The sequence below is a fragment of the Peromyscus eremicus genome, chromosome 19 (assembly GCF_949786415.1).
Source record: "Peromyscus eremicus chromosome 19, PerEre_H2_v1, whole genome shotgun sequence".
NCBI lineage: Eukaryota > Metazoa > Chordata > Mammalia > Rodentia > Cricetidae > Peromyscus > Peromyscus eremicus.
The window spans coordinates 58687259-58710453 of record NC_081435.1 but is presented as its reverse complement, the minus strand read 5'-3'; the positions used below and the strand labels follow the sequence as shown (position 1 = coordinate 58710453).

General features: G+C 38.8%; 1 long non-coding RNA gene and 1 pseudogene across 1 annotated transcript; both read left to right on the top strand.

Annotated features, from left to right (window-relative positions):
* The first annotated feature begins 1370 nt into the window (after positions 1-1370).
* On the top strand, positions 1371-2449 carry LOC131895977 (uncharacterized). Its single transcript, XR_009375337.1, has 2 exons — positions 1371-2003; positions 2331-2449. It is a non-coding gene; the product is annotated as an uncharacterized LOC131895977 (long non-coding RNA).
* An 8967-nt stretch (positions 2450-11416) lies between these two features.
* LOC131895642 (homeobox protein NANOG-like) lies at positions 11417-12375 on the top strand (annotated as a pseudogene).
* Positions 12376-23195: the final 10820 nt, after the last annotated feature.

Here is a 23195-nt window from a genome sequence, read left to right as displayed (position 1 = left end):
CCAGTGTCTGTGTACCCTGCACTCTGCCCCTGAGAGACTGGTCAGCCTGATTCAAGCTAGCATGGGAATGATATCTGAGGTTCTCCCATTTAGGGTCAACTCTACTCAAAGAAATAGGACTGTAAAGCATTTTTAATCTTTAAATTACAGCTCCCTCAGCAAGGACTTCATGTAAGTCTAGGCTGCTAGTTTTCAGTTCTTAGTTTAACTCCCTGTATGATGAAGGGGTGCAGCTTTATCACCTTTCACCCTGTTTATGATAATTCTGTCTTCAGGGACGGAGACTTGCCTATGTGCCTATGTAGACTGCATCCACAGAAATGCCTGCATAGCTCAGAGCTTTGGCAAAAATGCCCTATTAGTCAAAACATACAATTTTCACCTTCTTTCCATTATAGATTTGATTTTCCTCTACCAAATGATTCCCTGACCTCATGTTTTTTCCCAATTTGCACAGATTTGCCAAGGTGTTTCCAACTCTTACTTCCTTAGCCTTTTAGATTTTCATCTTTGCTTAACTCTCAGGGTACTGTCATGCATGCTGTCTGACAGAAGCTTATGGACATCTTGTCTCTGTCCCAATTCCTAGGATAATTTAACCCAGCCTGGGACCAGTCTCCAGTTTTTATCTGAGGTTAGCTTAGATATATGTCTCTTGTTTCTCCTTGAAAGGGCCCTACTATAGGACCCAACATACTGAACACATGAAACATGTCAACCAAAACGGATGACAGCCAGATGTTTATCTACTCTCACAATCCACATTTAAAATTCTTAGCTCCAAGTACAGAGGACAGAAGGACTTTAGATGATCATTAGGGTTAGGTTTAGATCACAAGATTGGAGTTCTCATGGTAAGTTTGGTATCTGAAGAAGAAGAAGGAACCCCATCTTACCCCTTCCCAAGTATATACCATGGAAAAGAATCTTAAGTCTTAGGGACTTAGAGAAAAACAGCTATCTGCAAGCCAGGAAGAAACCCTTAGAAGAGGTTTAACAAACAGGCACCTTACACTTGACTTTCCAACCTCCAGAACTGATATATATGTATGTATATATGTATGTATGTAAGTAAAAATATTCTGAGGTATGTTTTTATTGTTGTTTGTTTTTGTTTACCAGTCCATTGCATTTTCTTGTGGCACCCAGTGACACTGCCTGTCTTGGTCTCTTGTGTGTTGTTATTACAGAATACCTGAGAGTAGGAAAGTAATGAAAAACAGAATTGGATTTCTTACTGTTCTGGAGGCTGGGAGGCCCAAGATCATGCAGCTAGTTACTACTGTGTCTTTAGGTCAAGAGGCAATAGGATGCTGTACATATGAAATGACAGCGTTTCTTCTTAGTGGTGATAAACTCTACCCATTTCAGACATTTGAATATGGGGGAAAACCAAATACTATTATTCTATTGAAGGAACACAGCAGTAAAATGGCTACCAATGAGAATCTGCTATAACCATAGAACACTGTCTCCCTCAGCCATTCTCATAGACACTTCCTCCTGCAGGAGATGTGAACTAATACAGAGAGACCCACAACTGGAAGATGTTGGAAGAGTGAGAAACCTTGAAACACTCAGTCCTAAATTTGATGCCTTCATCAGACTGCCCCTTTCGGGGCTCATGGGACTATACAGAAGAGGATGCACACAGGTTGTAAGAGCCAGTAGGGATGGACAACACCAGGAAAACCAGGCCTTCTAAACACACCAGGACTGATGTACATATGAACTTACAGAGACTGTGGTAACATGCACAGGAATTTTACAGGTCCAAGCCATCTTGGACACATTCATAGTGTCCCAGCACTAAGAGGAGAAGTGGATATAAGGCCCCATCCCTAACCTAGAAGTTATCTCCAAGAGCCAACCACTTACAAAGGTTAAGAATTATTTTCTCCACTGGAGTCACACCTGATATGCAGTCACACTGGGTACGGAAACCATACTTAAGGGAGGCTCCGTGTCCAGCAGGAGATGCTCAACATAAAATGAACTCAAAGGTATTTTTGGAGATATCTGTGTCTCATAATGCTTTGTTTGGGCATTTTCTACTTCTAGGTCTTTTGCTTATCTATTATGGTTTCTGATTTTATGTTTTTATGGGTTCGTAGGGGGGTGGCTGTGGCTTTTTCTCTATTTGTTTATTTGTTTCATTTTACTTTGAATTATTTTTTGTCTGTCTTTTTTCTAAAGAGAAAGAGAAAGAAGGTATGGAGTTGGATGAATAGGGAGATGGAGATGATCTGGGAGAAGATGATGAGGGAAAAACCGTGATTAGACTATATTGTTTGAAAAAAGTTCTTTTCTTTTTTCTTTTTTTTTTCCAGAGCTGAGGACTGAACCCAGAGCCTTGCGCTTGTTAGGCAAGCGCTCTACCACTTGAGCTAAATCCCCATCCCTGAAAAAAAGTTATTTTCAATAAAATATTATTACTTAAAGTCACAAATTTGTAAAAAAAAAAAAAGACTTCCTTTAAACTTTGCTGTATGTCTTAGTCACTGTTCTATTGCTGTGAGGAGACATCATAACTAAGACAACTCATAAAAGAAAGTATCTAATTGGGGGCTTTGTTTACAGTTTCAGAGGTTTAGTCCATTTTCATCAAGGTGGAGAGCATGGTGGCGGGCAGGCACTGGAGCAGTAGCTGAGAGCTACATCCAGAGAAGGAGAGAGAAAGGTGGGGGCAGAGCAAGAGGGAAGGAGGGACATAGAGAGAAAGAGAGAGAAAAAGAGAGAGAGAGAGAGAGAGAGAGAGAGAGAGAGAGAGAGAGAGAGAGAGAGAACCGGTTAAGAGCCTTTGAAACCTCATAGCCTACCCTCAGTGACACATTTCCTCCAACATTACCACACATACTCTAACAAGGCCACACCTCCAAATATTGTAACCCTTTCAAACAGTTCTACTCCCTTGTGACCAAGCATTCAAATATAATGAACCCATGGAAGTCATTCTCATTCAAACAACTAAATTATAACTAATATTTATCAAAAATCAAAATTTCTATCCTTGTTCACATATTGTAATATTTTCACACTGTAGTGAACATACCTTAAAATGGAATCTACTCTGTCCTTAAAATGAATTCACTTGATGTAGTAATTATGTATAACTTAAATTCAATTGATATTCAATTCATAAATATGATTGTTTAAAACAGAATTAAAAGATGTATTAAGCACGCAGAGTGAGCATGTGCCTATGTCTCACTGACTTCCAAATTCATGTTACTTCTTTTCTGAATTTTTCAGTCTTCCCTGTGCACCTGAAGCTCTTCCTCAAAGTGTATTTGTCATTAGCATTCCAGGACACTGTCTCTACAAATTCCAATTCAACCTCCTAGTCTGGCCTTGCTGCTGCAACAAAATGCTTTAGACTAGATAATTTATAAGCAACAAATTGATCTCTCACAGTTCTGTACGATAGAGATTCTAAAATCAAGACATGAGCAGATTCAGTGTCTGATAAGGGTTTAGCCTCGGCTTCCATGAAAAAACCTTCTTTTGTGTCCTCCTAGTGTGGAAGGTAAATGGGGCAAATGATGTGTCCACATGGGGCATGTAAGATGGGTCATTAGATTTCTAAAGCCTCTTCAGTAAGATCATAAACTCCATTTGCAAAAGGCCCACCCCCTTTCAGAAGTTATTTAAAACATAGCAGTATGGAATATGTCTGTTTGCTTTGTTTTTGTCTAATGTGCAGCTAATCCTAAAACAGTTTAGTTCAAAACTATATGCTGGTAAACTTGTAATCCTCTTCTCGTCTCCACATCAAGTCAACAACACATTAAGTTTGGTACCACATGTATTTGCTGTTTCCACTCACACTTAAACTATTCAGGTTTCTCTCCATTATCGGAATTTCATCTCGAGAGGAATGTGCTTCTAGTAACACTGATACTTCTCTTTTGTCTAAACCATTCAGTGGCTGCCAGGCTAAAACCCATTTAATGTTACCTGTAAAAGCATGATGAAGAGACTTCATTCAGGACCATCACAGTAGCAACAGAGAGCACGGCAGGGAGATTTGGAGTGGGAGAGAGACTGGGCAAATGTCACGCATAGAGGTCAGTGGAAGAAAAAGTAGTAAAATTAAATGAGTTATGAAACTCACAAAAGGGAAAAATTCTGACTCAACTCACCAAAGAGGATTCTTGCAGAAGATGGGCCCGGGTAATCAGACATTGTCTAGGGGCTAGTGAAGGCTGAGGAACCTGATCAAATAGAGAGGACATGACACAGAAAAAGTTGGGGGTGAGGCTCTTGCTAAACTGGTGCAGCGGAATCTCTTTCTGACATGAACTATAAGGAATTACTCAAATATCTTCCAAGAGGATTGAGAAGACTAATTAAATTCTTACCGAAGACACTTTTCACTAGCCCCATTTCAATGTTCTGCATTCTAACTCAAGCCTTCTCAGCGTGTACTAGGTGAGCTCCCACTTCACATTTACCTCTCATTTGACATAGTTGTTTCTCACTCACACGGTTGCCTCTTCAGTCTCCTTGTTTCTCGCATCTTCCACAGGCAAATCACTCATATCTCACAGCCTTTATGCCTTCTCCAAAGATGATTCTCTGTCTCAAATAAACTTCGATATTCTTAATTAGCCCAAGAATAATGTAAATTATCTAAACTAATCGTTAATGAACTTTAGACTATTCTTCCTTATGTATTCATAATCTCACTTTTCACTAAAACTGAGAATCATTTCTATAATGTAAGTAGACCCAGTCACTATTTACCTCAGTATAATTATCTCCTAATTTGTGACCCTTATTAGAACATCAGATGTTAACTTCTGTACACAAGAAGTACAATGTCAGGGCAGTGTCTCTGAACTTAAGGAGATGTACTCTTAATGTAGAATATATGACTTTTTGTCAAACTTCTCTCATGTCTATTTAAACTTATCTTCAGTATCACTTTCTGCTTATGAAATTGCCTTTGATAAGCAAGGAACAAAGTCATATCTAAGAGAACTGTAGATTTCACATATAACTCTTATTTTGAATATAGGCTATAACAGCCAAAGTTATCCTCCCAATAATAATTATAATTTCTCTTCAGCAAGGTCAGTGGTGGTACTAAGGCTCTTTGGGATCTGCTGGAAAAGGAATTAGAGAGGACAGTCCTAACATGAGTGCTAATGACTCCTGTGGCATGTCTAATTTGATCATTAAAGCATTAGAGAATTCATAATATGTAATTAATTATAGGAAATTGACTCTTTTATCACTAACAATATGACTCAATTTCTTGGGACAAGTAAGTCCTATAACCCAGAGAGACATACTCTCTAAGTTTACTACCTCTAGCAGAATGTTCTAAGTCATAATTGGAGATTGTTTTGTCTTTTCCATGACTACACTTACACCTGCAGAAGAACATTTCAGAAATTAAATGTGCTCTTACATTGATAGTTATGAGACTCTTTTACCCAGAAGAGGCAGAAAAAGTGTAAGAGCTAGAGGGGATGGAGGACACCAAGGAAACAAAGCCTTTTAATTCAACATGATCAAAGCTCCTATGAACTTTCTGAGACTGAAGCAACTTGCACAGAGCCTGCACATGTATGCACCAGGTCCTCTGTATATAAATTAGGGCTTCCAGTTTAGTGTTTTTATGGGATTCCTGAATGTGTGAATGAGAAGATCTCTTATTCTTGTGCCTTCTCTTCGACTCTTTTCCTTCTGTTGGTTTTATCCAACTCTGGTGTGTTACATTTTGTTTTATCTAATTATATTTATTTTATTTCATTATTATCACTCAGAAGCCTGTTTGTTTTCTAATGAGAGATAGAAATAGAGTGGATCAGGATGGGAGGAAAGGTGGGGGAAAACTGGGAGGAGCAGAGGGAAGGAAAACTGTAAAAAATATAAAAGATATATTATGTGAGAAAAATCTACTTTCAATAAAAGGGAAAATAAAATAAAAGTAAAAATATCAATATCTTGAAAGCTGCACGATTATTCCTTGTTACCCCAAACCACTTAACTGTGATTATCAAACTTTTAAAAACATACCTGTCTATTCACCCCATATCATTTCCAGGTACCAAGTTTCCATCTAATACAAACATGTTTTATCTCCTTTATAAACATTTCTGAACTTCCTCTGACATCACTATTATCCAATTCACTTTTTTCTTTTATTATATTATTATTTATCAGTGCTAATATATACAGAATAATCATGTTGAAAAATGTTTTTGTTTTGTCTTGTTTTCTCATCCAATAAGTACATGTCTCCAAATGGACAGTTGGGGACCAGGCTCCTTCCATAACCGTGGAGTCACCATTTCAGTAATTTCCTTCCAAGGTTGCTTTGTTATTGGCTTCATTTCTGCAGGCAGAGTTAAGTAGGAAAGCCTTACTGCTTCCAAAGCTTCTTAGTGTAAAAGGGATACTCATCACTCTATCATAAGCCATGGGTAAACCACATGTAAGATAAAGGGGAAATGCAATGCATAGCTGTGAAGTTGTTTCTTTGAAACAGTTTTACACTGAGAAACAAGAAGCAAATCCTCTAGACATTTTAGTGCTATTTTCATTTCATCTTATTTGTCCATGATTTTTTGAACTAATCTCCTGGTCATATATCTCTATACTAAACTCACAAATTGGTTTTGGCACCAACTGGACACAACTCGAACTGTTCCTATTAGCTATCTTAAACATTCCATGCTCTAGCCTGTCCTATGGTTCGCCAAGTACTTTCTTTGAATTTATTTTTGTTGTGACATGACTTAGTTTCAAAAATGTCCCTGTTAAGAATTTTGAGAAAAAAAATGCCCAAAAACATTGTAAATGCAGTTAACAAGTGTCTTAGTTTGGATTTCTATTGCTATAAAGAGACACCATAACCACAGCAAGTCTCATAAACGGAAAGACTTAACTGGAGTGGTTTATGGTTTCAGAAGTTTAGTCCATTTTCATCATGGTGGGACATGGCAGCTTTCAGGAAGACATGGTGCTGGAGAAAGAGCTGAGAGTTCTACCTCTTGATCTGCAAGCAACAGGAAGTGAACGGAGTGCCTCACTGTGCATAGCTTGAGCATAGGAGACCTCAAAGCCCATCCCTACAGTGACACACTTCCTCCAACAAGGCCATACTTCCTAATAATGCAACTCCCTCTGGGGGATACTTTCAAAACACAACAATGGAGAATCAAAATGCAAATTTCTTGGCATATAGATGAAAAAAAATATCAAAATAAAGGCAAGTGAAGAAAATATTTAATTATCTGAAGAGTTAAGAGAAAACCAGCTATAAGTGGGTACTTTCAAGGTTCTCATTAAAATCAAATAAGGCAATATTTTAATGTATCAGTGGTTTAAATAGACACATTGGCTTCTAAGCAAGGATGGAGAGTCATTTTAAATATCAAAATGTCAGTGTTTTCAGAAAACTGAGACTTCACAAATAATAAACAGTTCCATTCTCTCCATGAATTGTGGACCAGCTATTATAAATGTTGAAATTAGACAATATATCACGATATCTATCTTCTATTTTAGCTTCTTTCATCTGGTAACAAACTGAATTATGTTTGCTGGATAAAGCTAGAAGTGAGAGAAAACCCTCTGCCCTTTCTTCTTTTTGATAAACTTGTTCCAGTACAAGAATATCAAATTATATGTTGTATTAAATTAAATGTCAGTGGAGAAAATAACATAGCATCCTGAAATAGCAGAAGATGTTACAGACTCAGAATTAGTATCACATGGCATACTGTCAGGCTGAGTGATGGAAAATCCTCTAACACATAGAATTTAAACAGATGATCTTGCCAATATTAAGATGGATTTAGGTGCAGCTTTGGACTGGCCAAATTTTACCCTGCTTTTAATTTTTTGAGAGTCTTTATTTATTCCTCTATCATACTTTATTTTGCCATGCAGATGGAATTGGTTTTTATCCAATAATCTTGGCAAAGAATAAACACATTAGTATATACTGACTGATTTTATTAGTTACAGCATCATTTGGGGCTGATGAGATGGCTCTGCAGTTAAGAGCACTTCTTCTTACAGAAGACCTATGTTCAATTACCAGCACCCACATGGTGGTTCACAATTATCTCTAGTTTCAGGGAACCAAGACCCTCTTCTGACTTATTTTGGCTCCTCTATGCATGTGGTGCACATACATATATGCAGGCACACACATATACACATTAAATAAATAATATTTTTTAAAGTTATAGCATTATGATAATGTTTACCAATAAAGAAATTAAAAGATAGCATGACAAAATGTGCAATTATTTTACTCCACATTGATGGGAAGGAAGAATGATATGTGAGAACTTTGCTGCCTTTTATGTTTGCTTCCCCCTAGATGCATGGTGTTACTGGGTGAGCTGAGCTAATAATAAGGAATTAACACTGTAGAACGGTCTGTCTACTGATGAAAAAGCTGTCCTGTCAAAGTGCCTGTCAGAGAGCTCACTGGCCATTGTTACTGAAAAGTTTCCATGACCTACCCACACTGTATATTAAAACACATATATAAGTGCTAGAATTATAAGGCATTTGATTTTTTTTCTACTAGTGCCACAGTTCTTTATGTTGTGATCTAAGTTTCCATCACATACATAAATCTGTAAAAACTAAAGTATTACCTTTACTTCCCCACTCCAGAAAATCTTAAGGGGTGCCCCACTCTAGGCACAGGATAGCTAACTACAAAAGAGTTTACTCACTCTGGAGAATGAGAGGGTGCAGCCTCTCTTGGCTATACCACCAAAGGGCAACAGACACATCCTGGCACCCACCTGGGAACACATGTGTCAATGGCTCTGCATGTGAAAAAAAAAAGGAAGACAGAAATAATGGTAAAGAAGAAAAAAATTCAATCCAAGCATTATTTGTGGGCTGAATTGCAGGCAAATTGAATAAAGTATAACATAGTCAATATGAATGAATAAAATACTGAAATTTCTACCCATTTTGTTTTGTATAGTAGACGTTGCTGCAACGCTCAGAATATTGGTTTCTCCTCATTGTTTACTCTAGCTAAGGAAAACTACAGCCAGGTCAACAAGAGACTCATCAGCCCTTCACAGTAGCAATGGAGAAACTGACAAAAAGGTTTGCCCTTGAAGGCACCCTCCTGAACTCAGAGGCAGACCTGTCCCTCCACCTGCCTTTCCTGGCTTCTTCATTTCCCCAGGGGAGCTGCACTAAGTGCTCTCCTTAACAAAGTCCAAAGTCTTCTCTTAGGAAGTCCCAGCTGGATAACTCTGTGGCCACTTTCATGTTTGCCATACTCAAAATCTGTCAGTTGTATATAATACAAATGCTGTAGCTACAAAATCTGTTATTTAATGTGAAAAACTACAACTAGGTTTCAACATTTTCCAAATTGGACCCTAGAAGGAACAATACCTTCCCAGGGATCACTATCCCTGCTCCATCTCAGAAAATTATCAGACCTTCATCCTAGCTGAGTGAATCAGAGATTTATGCATCATCCAGCACTGCCCTGTGCATTTACCTCTGGATAGAATCAGTCATAAACTCCTGTCAATGCTGCCTTACTCAATATTGCCACATTGCTTTCTTATCTCCATTGAGGATTACAGTGCCTCCTTTGCTAGACAGCTCTTTTCTACACCTCCCTCCCACCAGGCTTTATAGTGGTTAATGATCTACAGGCATGGAGTTTGAAATGATCCTTTAAAAATTGTGCTCTTAAATATGAAGAGTTTGAAGACATTATTCAGACTGAAAAATATAGGACAAAGCAAAGCAACAGAACTTATGTTGGGGGGTTTACACATGATCAAATATGAGGCAGTCATTAAAATAAAATAATGCTACCCTCATAGACAAAAGAATGTATTTTCAATAAAAAAAAAACAGCATTCTCTAAATGTTCTTTTAGGGAATGATTAATTCAGTTGGATTAAGAGGGAAAGACAAGAAAATTCTGCCAGTAATGAATCTCAAGAAGGAAAGGGGGAAATAAGGAACAGCCCTAGGGTTCTAATACACAGCAGTAGATATCATTGAGAATGAACAATATTATAAAAATAGTGCCATCGAAATCCAAAAATGATGAGCATGTATTTCTAGAGAGAACAGATTTGAAATATCCTCAGCACAATGAGAACATAGCTGAGAAATTTCAGAGTACTATAGAGACAAGAATATGGGAAGAGGGAAGTAAACTGTCACACAAGGATCAACTCTCCAAACTTTTTCATCCTCTAGAATGCTCCTAAAAGTTGAAAAATCAGAAATACCTTCAAAATGCCAAGAAAAGTGATTTTCAAACTAGAGCATTTTTGTCCAAGACAAACTTAATTATGGAAGGTTATAAAACAATACTGTTCAGACATCCAAAGTTATTTTGGAATATGTTTTCTATCCATGAATTTTGGAGAATATATTGCAACATATTTTCAACACAAACCAAAATGAAATCTAAGGGGACCCAGAGACAATGATACAGGACTATAATTCTAGCTATTCTAGAATCTGAAGCAGGAGGATCTCAAGTTCAAGGTCAACCTGAATTCTCTAGCAAAACCTTATCTTAAAATAACAAAAACAGAACTGATGTGTTTCTAGATATACTAAGAAGAGTGTTTGAATGAGAAAGATCACCAGTGATTGGCTTCAGGATGCTAGCATGCTGGTGAAGTGAATTCTGTAGCTGTAATTCTACCATAAGTCTGGGAACCATCAATTCAGACAGAAGCAGATGCTAAAATATTAGAAGAGACTTTTTCCAGTAAAATGAAACTGATGGAACAGCCAAGGTGTTTTCATATGCAGACAGGAAATGTACTGTTAACTATTTTCCCAATTATACAACAAACAACTGTTAACTCTAGGCAAATAAAAGACAATGCATAAGCAAAGGCTTGCACACTAGTATATGCTTTGTCTCACTCAGGATGCATTTAGTGTGTAAGTACTGAATGCTATTGTGAATATTTACTAAACGTCTGATATCGCAAATACCAACAGTACAGTAACTAAAAATATACCTATGTGGGTAAAGAAGTTAAAATGTAAAAAAAAATAAATAAATTCTCATGGGCAGGACCTAAATCTACTGTATACATCCATATTACTCAGAAATACAGAGGAAATTGAAAAGCAATCAGTGAAAAGAAATAGAAGTAACTGCTTTGGGAAAAAGGAAATTATGTGAACATAAAAAGTTATGGTTTTTGAAGCTGTTGGCCTCCAGCTAGGCTGAGCTGGCCTCTCCCTCTGTTGCTGGAAGACTGAGAGGGAAGCCTGCTTCCTTCTGGCCTCTTGATAATTTTACATCTGAACATATTAATTTGTCATTTCTAGGATCCTTCCTCCTAGATATTGAGTTTTAAGGTCTTAGCTTTTTTGTTGTTCTTGTTGTTAAATTTTTTTTTGTTGTTCCAACTGACTTCTATCTGACATGAGTGTGGATCTCCGTGGTTCCCACAGTCTGCCTTATTACAACGAAGCAGCAAATTCTGGTGACTTGTCACCAATGCCTGAAGTTCACGGTCCTGAGGAAAATTATCGTTGCTCACAAGTTGCTGCTGAGATGCTCCAAAAAGAGATTGCCTCTCCTCGCCCTTCCTCTGTGGACCTACCTCTTCAGGACAGCCCTGACTCTTCCACCAGGCCCAAACTGAAGCTCACTGGTCCTGAGTCTGAGGAGGACGCCGAGAAGGGGGACAACAAGGTCCACACCAAGAAGCAGAAGATGCGGACCGTGTTCTCTCAGGCACAGCTGTGTGCACTCAGGGACAGGTTTCAGAGGCCAAGGTACCTCAACCTCCAGCAGATTCAAGAAAGCTCTCTGCCATTCTCAACCTTAGCTATAAGCAGGTTAAGACCTGATTCCAAAACAAAAGAATGAAATGTAAGCAATGGCAGAAAAACCAGTGGCTGAAGACGAGCAACGGTGTGACTCAGAAGGACTCTGCATTTGTGGAGTATCCCAGCCTCCATTCCAGCTATCCCCAGAGCTGTCTGAACACATCTGGAAGCCTTTCAATGTGGGACAGCCAGACTTTGACCAATGCTTGGAGCTACCAGACCTAGACCAACCCAACTTGCAGTAACCAGACCTGGACCAACTCAGCTTGCAGCAACCAGGCCTTGACCAACTCAACTTGGAGCAACCAGGTCTGGAACACTCAGTCTTTGTATTCTCAAGCCCGGAATAGTCAGGCTTGGAACACTCCTTTCCATAACTTTGGAGATGACTCTCTGCAGCCTTACATGCTGTATCAGCAAAACTTCTCTGCCAGTAATGTGGAGGCGAGTTTGGAAGCCACTGGGGAAAGCCACATGTATTTTAGGACCCCACAAGGCTTGTAATTACTCCTGAACTACTCTGAATACTCGGAGGGCGGGTGGGGGTAGTAAGGAGTGGACAGACGACTCAGTTTAAAGTCAGGGCAGTGGCTGGATTTCTTCCTTCTTTTAAAGATTTTTGGTCTTTCAAGACAGGGTTTCAGGACTGGAGAAATGGCTCACGGGTTAAGAGCATTGGCTGACCTTCCAGAGATCCCGAGTTCGATTCCCAACAACCACATGGTGGCTCACAAACGTCTATAATGAGATATGGTATCCTCTTCTGGCATTCAGGTGTACATGCAAATGGAATGCTGTATACTTAAATAAATAAATATTAAAAAAAGTTATGGTTTTTATCAGGCCCAGAGAAATGCACGACTATGTAAATGTAGAATTTTTAGGGAAAAACAAAAGAGTAACAGAAATGGCCACCATTGAAGTTCCTATTTATGCATTCCACCTTTTATTTTTCTCTGTCTGAAGACATTACGGTTAGTATTGCAAATGAAACTTTAAAACATTTTGGTCAGGGCTGGGAAGATGGCTCAGTGTGTAAAAACCATGTTATGCAATTGTGAGGATAAAAGTGCAAATCCCCAGCACTCCCATGGGTGGATGTTGTTGTCCTCCTTCCTGCTAGCACTCTGATGGCAGAGATGGGAATCCTCTGAAGCAGTTGGCTGGCTAGACTGACTAGCTTTATGGGAAGATCTGGGTTTAACTGAGACACCCTGACCCGCCTCAGTGAATATGGTGCAAAGTACTTAAAGAAGATTCATCAAGACCAAAAGCCTCAAGTCCCCACCAACACTCATGCAAACAAGCATTATGTATCACATACATAAAAATAAAAATAGGTATTTGCTCATCCATGTTTATTGTCACACTATTCACAATAGCTAAGAAACAAAAACAATCTTAATGTCCTTCAACAGATGAACAGATAATGAAAATGTGGTACATATGCAAAATGGAATAGTATTCAGCTTCAAAGAAAAATTAAATTTTATTTTTCTTCATTTTTCTCTCTCATCTGCATTTTCCTACCTGCAAATCTTCAGATGTGAGTCTACAACATGGAGTAACCATAGAAACCAAAAGTATACAGGGAAGCTGAGTGAGTGGCTTGAGAGCGGAATAGCAGTATACATGTGATATGAAGCAGGAAACTGAACCTGGGAGGAAATTATTTTGCAAGGTGTGGGGAAAACGTTTATGCAAAAGGACAGGAGGAAATAAGGCCAAGATTGTTAGACAAAGCCTCAAGAAATATTATTTTATATTTACTTAAAATTATACACAACACAGAGATGATGTCTGGGACTAGAACCCCAACTAACTTTCCATAGTCAGTGAGGCAATAATTCTTAGAAGAAAATCTACCACTGACACTTTGCTAAACCAGTCTGATTCCTGACTATATTCAAAACTGTATCCTTATACCCACAAATAAGTGTAGCAACCTCCTCTCGACAAAGAAGCTTTCCTTCACAGCAAATGGAGTCCATCACAGAAAAAAACACAACTGGGCCCAATTCAGAGATTAATGGATATTGGGGATCCCAGCCCCAGTAGATACATCTACATCACAGCCCCTACATGTATGGCTCAGTGAACATCATGGAAGACAAGGTAAGATTATAAGAGGCAGAGTACCAAGGTGTCTGCTGCGAAACAGTCTTTCATAGAAAATAATAAAAAGGGCTATGAGCCTTTGCTGTGGGATGGTCTTTCTGTATGCTGTGAATATGAGTTGCTATCATTAATAAAGTAGCAGCTGTGGCCTATGGCAAGACAGGTTATAACCAGGCATGAAATCCAAGGAAAGATACAGGGAGAAGAAAGGCAGACGCCAGCCCACCACTCAAGGAGCAACATGCCAGCAGACCGGTAACGCCATGGCCATGTGGCAAAACATAGATTAATAGAAATGGATTAATTTAAGATGAAAGAGATAGCTAGCAAGAAGCCCGAGCCATAGACCAAACAGTTTTTAATTAATATTAAGCCTCTGAGTGATTATTCTATAAAAATGGCTGCTGCCCAGGTGGGACTTGGTGGGACCGAGAAACTTCAGTCTACAAACCTTTGAAAGTGAAGTGATATGGAAGTGAAGTGATATGGGAGGGGCTGGAGAGAGCAGAAGGAATGGGGAAAGTGATGTATAGTTTTGCTAAAAATATATAAAAGGAACAAAACAAAACTTACATTAATTCTTTCATATTTTATATCACAGTGAATGTGTCTGCATGGTGAGTGGCAGTTGACAGCCTGTATTTAAATTGGAAGGCTGATAAAGACAAAATGCGCATCCATACAAACATTCACCCGGAGACTACTCCAGACCCAAGATCACACAATCATACCGCCCTGTTTTTCATTCTACTTCCCAGATAAAATTGCATGCAATGATGGTCAGAGAGTTATAACTATCCTGGGGGAAATTACCAGCAAAAATAAATAAATTCCATGTGGCAAGAGCCAAATTGTTTTATTAAAGTGATTGGTGGGAGGATGGCTTCTTCCATTTGTTGATATGAGGATCAGATTTTTCAAACCCATGAAAATAATTTAATTTCTGAAACCTAGATGAAAAAGAGAAAATAGAAGAAGGCTGTCCATGGTATAGGAGAAATTTATTTCTTTTTCCAACATGTGTCAATGCTGACTTCTTTGAAACAGTGTGTTTTTTATTCTCATATTTGGATGGATAGCATTCTGCTTAGGGAATCACTCACATTTTGATCTTTCATTTCTTTTGGGACAGCCTGTGAAAAGTGTTTTTATAAGTTATGGTTCTGACCTTTTTAGGATTCTGTTCTTTGATTAAAAAGCATCAGAGGGCTGCTGGCTGCCAGTGTTCATGGCCTGTAACAACGCAATCAGAAATGCAACTGAAGCACAATTTGTAAGGGGTTACGGATTCATCCACAACAAATATTTATTGTTACTTATGCAATTCCACACTGAATTGAAATACACCAGAGATATGTTTGTCTTTCTCTCTTGGGGCCCATGGCACTCAACAATTCCATAGGTGAAAACAATTTGTAAATATGGCATTTGGGTCCTTTTGAGATTCAAAGCACTTGAGTGAGATTCAAGTGAAACATTGCTGACTAACCCATTCAGGAGAAGTGGTATGTGGCATTGTTCAAGGGGAAGTCTGTGTAAGAGCTTTTTTCTGTGTTGTCTGCAGATGTATGGAGTTCCTCTAAAAAATCAAGAGTGTTCATATTGATATCACATTATTATTTGTTTTTGTTGGGTTGCCTTTTATGTGGATCCTATGAAAGTATGGTAGGTAAAATCCCAGTGTATGAGAATAAATCAAGGCAATGGCACCAAACTGCTCTAAAATAAAGAAAATCTTATGAGTCATCAGTACCAGACACAGAAAGAGCCACTGACGGTGTGGCTGTGGATGAGGGAGAGGACCGTGTCAATAAAGTCCAACACAGAGCCTGCAGGCACTCTGAAATTCAGTGTCAGGGAGCCAAGGGATAGCTGCTGAGAAATCTAAGATATGTCCAGAGTAATAGGAAGAAACTGAAGTGTACAATGTCGTGCAAGCAGGAGCTCAGTATTTGGCAATTGTCTTTATAATTAGATGAGCATCATCTCTGTGAGCACAGCAATGTCCCCTAAAGGGAAAAAAATAGAGCTACTAATTTCATTACTGATGAGAGTTAACTGAAAAAAAATGAGTTTTCAGATTTTTCAGTTCATGGCATCTTCCACCTATTGCCACTTAGAAATGAGTCTGCACATGCTCCCCCACTTTCCCATTCAGATGTCATGAATAACTAACCATATTCCATCTCTTCAGATACACTGAAATATATGCAGATCATCTCCAACACCATTAAGAATGACATTTTTAACAAAGAACATTTAATTATTGAACAATTGTCTTACTTTTAATATCCCATACCCAAGTCCTCTTAATAAAATATTGCACACAATGTCCGTGAAACTCATGCTTAAGCAGAATGCATCAGTGCCTTCACATGCCTCTCAATAAATTCAAAATACTTAGAAAATTACATATTTCTTAAAGCCATTATTAATACTTTGGAACATAATAATGTATTAGTTCTTAAAATTCTATAAAGAAGTAAAGTATGACAGTATCCTGACAGATGAGTTATGAAATCTACCCATACTGGAAGAATTTGCACCTCCTTAAAAATTATATTAAAAGTAAAACCTGCCAGGAGCCCTAAGATATTCATTAGTTGCCAAAGAGATCTTTTCAATCAAGTGCTGTGTTAGTACCTCAGGGGGAAAATCAGGCTGCGTCTAATTTCATTTAAAAAAAATTATTAACTTATGACATTAACCCACATACTAAAAATCCAAATAAAGGTCTGATAAAGCCTAAAACATCTGATAATAAATGAAGAAAACACTGGGAAGATAGAGAACTACTTCCTAACAGATTTGCAAATTGTATTCCTTTTAATCTGGAGTAGAGATGGGGATGGGGATGCTCTTTCAAGCACTAACATCTAGCAAGCACAAGTAGCAGCCATCACAGTGAATACAAATCATAGCCCTGGACCAGAGTCCTCCAGACACACAGCTAAACCCAGGGTTTCCCTTTGGTTCTCAGATGGTAAGACCATCCAGGGAATTCAGAATGAGAAACCTGTGCATCCAGTACAACAAGGGAGCATTTGGTGAACCTTGAATAGAGGGTTTTATTTTCCCTTTATCAAAATACAGATAGGGCATTTATGGTTTTCTATGCCGCATAGCAGAGGAAATTGTCCTGTGCCAGCTCTGGATATCACAGTTACAAGTAATTAACAGTCTCACAGAGTTCTGTGCCATGGTCTGTGCATAATAAATATATCTTTCCTAGGAAACAAAAGCATTTATAAACTTATCAAGACATTTTAACAAAAAAAATTTAAAAAATAAGGTGTTCCTTTATCTCTGATAGCTAAATACACATATTTTTATTTTTATGTGTATGTGTGTTTTATGTGCAAGTATGTCTGCACATCATGTGCATGTAGTTTCTGGAGAGGCCAGAAGAGGGCCATGACATTACTTTAATGCATGAGTTCTCAACTTGTGGGTCACGACATGTGTGCGTGTGTGCATGAGTGCATGTGTGTATATATGAGTGCATGCCTGCCTGCCTGCCTGCCAATTTGTCTGCTAAAACCCAGTGTGTGGTTATAGTTAGTAGTACAGTACTTGCCTTGAAGGCACAAAGCCCTACCTAGGTTCAATTCTTAGTACTGCTAATAAACAACACAAAAAGAAAAGGTGCAGTATCTGAATGTGAATTCACCATGGACACATTCTGATGATAATGTGGGTTTGCAATGAACAGGCGGTGGACGGGTTGAACTTGTCTCTGTTATTCTATTTCTAGTGAAAATCAAGATTATGACATTCTACCATTCAGTGTCTAGTATTTGGTTACTTCCTATCTTCCGGGACACAAGAAACTTTAGTCATTGGACCTTCAATATGAAGGACCAGGAACACCCAGACATGAAAAGATAAAGTGAATTCTGGCCCTTATTTGGTGTACTCCGTAAAAGATAACACTACATAAGCAGATTAATGTGCAGCATGGATATTGTTACAAGAATATGGCTTCTTATAATATCTAGACTTTCCTCCTTACTCTACTTAAATACATTGCTACTTCCACAACAGTGATATGCTCACCTGCTCGCTCAGTCTCTTTCCTCTTTTTCTCTTTTCTCCCCTCACTCCTCTTCCCTCTTTCGACTCCCCTGACTCCTCTCTCCCAGCCCTTATTTCAGACTCCACTGGTCTAGTATCTCCTAACATTTTAGTTGCCACCCCACCTTGGATATCTAATTAAATCTTACTCTTCAGAAGCCCAAAGACAATATTTCCTTTCCACTCATAACCTACTTTGCCCCAGAGGTTTCCCTATTATTTTTTATACTTTGGTGCTGTGGGATGGTCTTTCTGTACACTGTGTTGCTATCATTGGTTAATAAAGAAGCTGCTCTGGCTTAGCAAGACAGGCTATAACCAGGCGGAAAATCCAAGCAAAGATACAGGGAGAAGAAAGGCAGAGCAGGGGGAGATGCCGAGAGCCGCGGAATTGAGCAAGATGTAACAGAACAAAGGTAAAGCCAAAAAGACACATAACACACATGATATATAGATTAATAGAAATGGGTTAATTTAAGATATAAGAGCTGGCTAGTAACAGCTTAAGCCATAGACCAAACAGATTGTAATTAATATTAAGCCTCTGACTGGTTATTTGGGAGCAGGCAGGTGGGAGAGATTCGTCCATTTACACTTTGGAATAACATTTAACCTCCTTCCAATATTCAATCCTTCTGTGTTTTTGATTCCATATTATCACTCATCATGTCCACTGTCTCTCTTCATTCAGCTGAGTATTTCTTTTTTAACCTGAACTATGCCTACTCTCTGACTCTCTGATTTTTCAACCCTTCCTGTCTATAGTTTTCATAGTGCAGACAAACTATGACCCCAGCTACAGTGCCTGCTTCCTAAAAGTTTCCATGGCACCCCATGAGTACCTGAGTGACAGCTCCTTATCATCATTATTCCCGATCCTTTCCAACAACCCCGTACATTGTTCTCTCTTTGCTTCTCAAAGCATCCACAGCTCTCACCCACTTGAAAGTCTTTATACTTACCTGAGTGCAAGGAAGGCTACTTCAAGAACCCTCCATTGCTACGAATCTTAGCTGAGGACAATCTTGTGAGTTCCTGGGGTTTTCCAGGGAGAATGGGCAGATTTTTCCCCATCCCCTTAATGGTACACTCTGTCAAGATATCTCTTTCATTGCTCTCCCTCCCTGTCTCTCCCCCATGTTCCCACCTCCCATCTCCTACCCTAATTGTCATCATAGATCCTACATCTAGTGACTGATGGAAGCAGTTGCAGAGACCCACAGCCAAGCACTTGGCCAAGATCCTGGAGTTCAGTTAAAGAGAGGGAGGAAGGATTATAAGAACAAAGGGGGTCAGAATCATGATGGGAGAAACCACAGAAATAGCTGGCCCAAGCTAATGGAAGCTCACGGACTCTGGACTGACAGCTGGGGAGCATGCATGGGACCAAATGAGGCCCTCTGAATGTGGGTGAAAGTTGCGTGGCTTGATGTGTTTGTGGGTCACCTGGCAATGGGACCAGGACTTACCCTGGGTACACAAACTGGCTTTGTAGACCCCATTCCCTATGGCGCAATGCCTTACTCAACTTTGATGCAGGAGAGAGGGGCTATGTCTACCTCCAACATGGTATAACAGTCTGTGTTGACTACCCAAGGGAGGCCTTAATCTCTACGAGGAGGGGATGGGGGTGGGATGAGGGTAAGTGGGGGAGAATGGGAGGAGGGAAGGGAAATGGGTTGGTATGTAAAAAGAAAGAAAATCTTTTCTTAACAAAAAATTATCTATATATATATATATAAACAAAAACATCTTTATACTTGCAATCACCCCACTCCAAATGTCTTTCCCCAGATATCTCTTTGCTCTTTTCTCATAGCATTCATCACCACTTGACACAGATGTACTTCTGTGTTCCACCTTAGAATGTAACTTCATGAGAGCATGGATACTTTCTAATAGCCTTTATTGTTTAGGTCTTCCACTGTTACCCAAAATCATATGTTATTTGACAAATAGTAAACACTCAATAACTATCAGCAGATCAATCAATCAATTAATTGATCTCTTATGTAAGTTGGTTTCCTAACTTTTATGTTTTTATTTCATGGACCATTAAAGATAATAATATGCAAATAAGCACTTTTGAAGGAAACCATCAGCGTGACTCACCACAGGTAAGATTAGCTAAGAACTGCCTGGGAGATGGAGACTGAGGAACTAAACTGTACCATAAGACCTAGCCTACCTGTTTAAGAGTCACTGTCATGGCTTCCTGGTGCTTAATTTTTATGTTTGGGTTTTCAAAATCAATTAGTAAAGAAGTTAAAGAATTCTCATTCTTTAATTACAGACTGCACACTATGCTGAAAAGCAGCCATAGTGAAATGGTGACAATCCCTTTAAAGCAGTGATTCTCAATCTTTCTAGTGCTGCAACCCTTTAATATGGTTCCTCATGCTGTGGTGACCCCCAACCAAAAAATTATTTTTATTGCTACTTCATAACTATACTTTTGCTACTGTTATGAATCATAACATAAATATCTGATATGCAGGAAATCTGATATTCAACCACATCTTAGGGTTTCTGTTGCAGTGAAGAGAGACCATGATGATGGCAACTCTCATAAAGGAAAACATTTAATTGAGACTGGTTTAAAGTTTCAGAGGTTTAGTCCATTATCTTCATGATGACACACAGGCAAACATGTTGCTGGAGAAGGAGCTGAAAGATCTACATCTTGATCTTCAGGCAGCAGAAGCAACTGTGTGCCACACTGGGTATAGTTTGAGCATATATGAGACCTCAAAGTCTGCCTCCACAATGACACACTTTCTCCAACAAGGCTGCACCTACTCCAACAAGGCCATATGTCCTAACAGTGCCTATGGGCTAAGCACTCAAACACATGAGTCTATGGGAGAGGGTGTGGTGGTATTTTATTTGTGTACCCCAATAAAGTTTGCATGGAGATTAGAGGAAAAAGCCAGCCACTATATTAAATATAGAGGTTAGGCAGTGGTAGCACATACCTTTAATCCTAGCACTAGGGAGGCAGAGATTCACCCAGATCTCTGGAGATCAAGGCCACACTGGGAACAGAGGCAGGTGTGGTGGCACATGCCTTTAATCCCAGTGCTAGTTAACTATAGAGGTCTGGAGGTCTGTACAGACAGACAGGAAGTGATAGAGCTGGACAGAAAGAGGAAAGTGATGTAGCTGGGCAAAGAAAGGAAGTAAGATGGCAGGGTGCAGAAAGGTATATAGGCATGAGTATAAAGGAAGTTTCTCTCTTTCTCTTTGGCTGAGGATTTCCTAGTGGTAAGAATGTGAATGGCTTCTTTCTGCTTCTCCGATCTCTCAGTTTTCACCCCAACATCTGGCTCCAGGCTTTTTATTAATAAGATCATTTAGCAATTCGTCTTACAGGAAGGCATAACTATTCAAGCCACCACAGACCCCTATAAGGGTTGTGACCCACAAGTTAAGAACCCTTGCATTAAAGTAACACCATGGCCCTCTTCTGGTCTCTCCAGGTACTGCATGCACATGGTGTGCAGACATACTTGGCAGATAAAATGTACATACACATAAAAATAAAAATAAAGTCATAGAATATGAAAAAAGTCTCTGAATAAAATTTGTCCAAAATGTACTATTAAAGGGATATGAAAACTTCAGTCTAACATTAAATTTCAATCATTTTCATCAAAATTGTGCTTATCAGATCAAAGTTAGTCCAAATAATTCCTATTGCTTCTTACTGTCTTTTTTATGCTAGAAAATAAACTTTGGTAACAGGCATAAATGTTGAATGCAATCCTTCATGGTTACAGCTCTGAGGGGATAGGAATCAGTGTTATTTGGTAATAAAACAGCCCATATAATCCATCAGTCTAATTGAAATAGACTTGTTGAAATTATTGCTATTGCTGATTGCAATAAGAGAATAGATGATGAGGCATTTCATGGAGGTCTGCTAATTTAGGTTTCCCTCAGCATGCCACAGCTTGTTGCTCCTGTAGGTCAAGGTCACATAAGGCTGTCTCCACCTCATCACTGGGTTTATGTAAATTCAGCTGGAGATGCAGGTAACAGGTCCATCAATGAAAGGTCAATCAGACACAGGCAATTCAAAATTAATTTAGTAGCCACCCCCATCCAACAGGAATAGAGGATCTGAACACAGCCTGCTTATAACAGCAACTCAATAATTAAAAGGAAACTCTTTCCAATATGGAGGTAACAGAACCTATTTTATCTCTACAGATACAGAAAAGAAAATCTCCCTGAATGGATTCAGGCAACAATCAAAATGATCTCCACCCTGAGCACTACTACATTTTTTAAAACTCTTATTGTAGGATATTCACTGTCATCCCCATTGACCAAAAACTTAATCTTGTAAAGCAGTGGTTCTCAACCTTCCTTTAATCCAGTTTCTTAAGTTGTGGTGACCTCCAACCATAAAAATATTTTGTTGTTACTTCATAACTGTAATTTCACTAATGTTATGAATTGTAATGTAAATATTTGATATGCAGGATAGGATATCTAATATACGACCTTTGTAAGGTTTGTGACCCACAGGTTGAGAATTGCTGCTTTAAAGCAACTACTCCTTCTCCCAAATGGCCATTCAACCAATTCCTTCCCTAGAAATATCTGTGCCAGGAACATATCTTCCTTTTATTATTTTTTAAAATTTTTGTTTACCTGAGTGGGGCATATCCCATTGCAAACATGTGGAGGTCAGAGGATGATGTACAGGAGCTGGTCTCTCATTCGACTAATATAAATCCTGGGAATCAAATTCAAGTCATCAGATTTGATGACAAACACATTCATCCACTAAGCCATCTTGCCAGCCCAAAATATCTTTCTTGAAAACAACTTTTTTTTCTCATTAATAACCACCTATTATGAGGAATCAAATCAATAGTTCTCATATCAGTACCTGAGATGAGCCCTCTCTGACTGATAGGTGAAGAGCAGGTCCAAATACTTATCTTTGACAGCCTGCCTGAAGTGTCTCACTCTAAGAATGTCAACTTTTCGTAGTCTTTGGCTCTGCTCAGTTGAACACTTGGTGGTGTTCCTTGGACCCAGGCAATTTTTTAGTTCCCATTACTCTAGCAAAGTATGGTTGTTATTGTCTTCTTCACTCAGAGAATTCTAATTATAGTTACTACAGCAAAGCAACTCACATATTTGTGTCACCTTCTGGACTTACA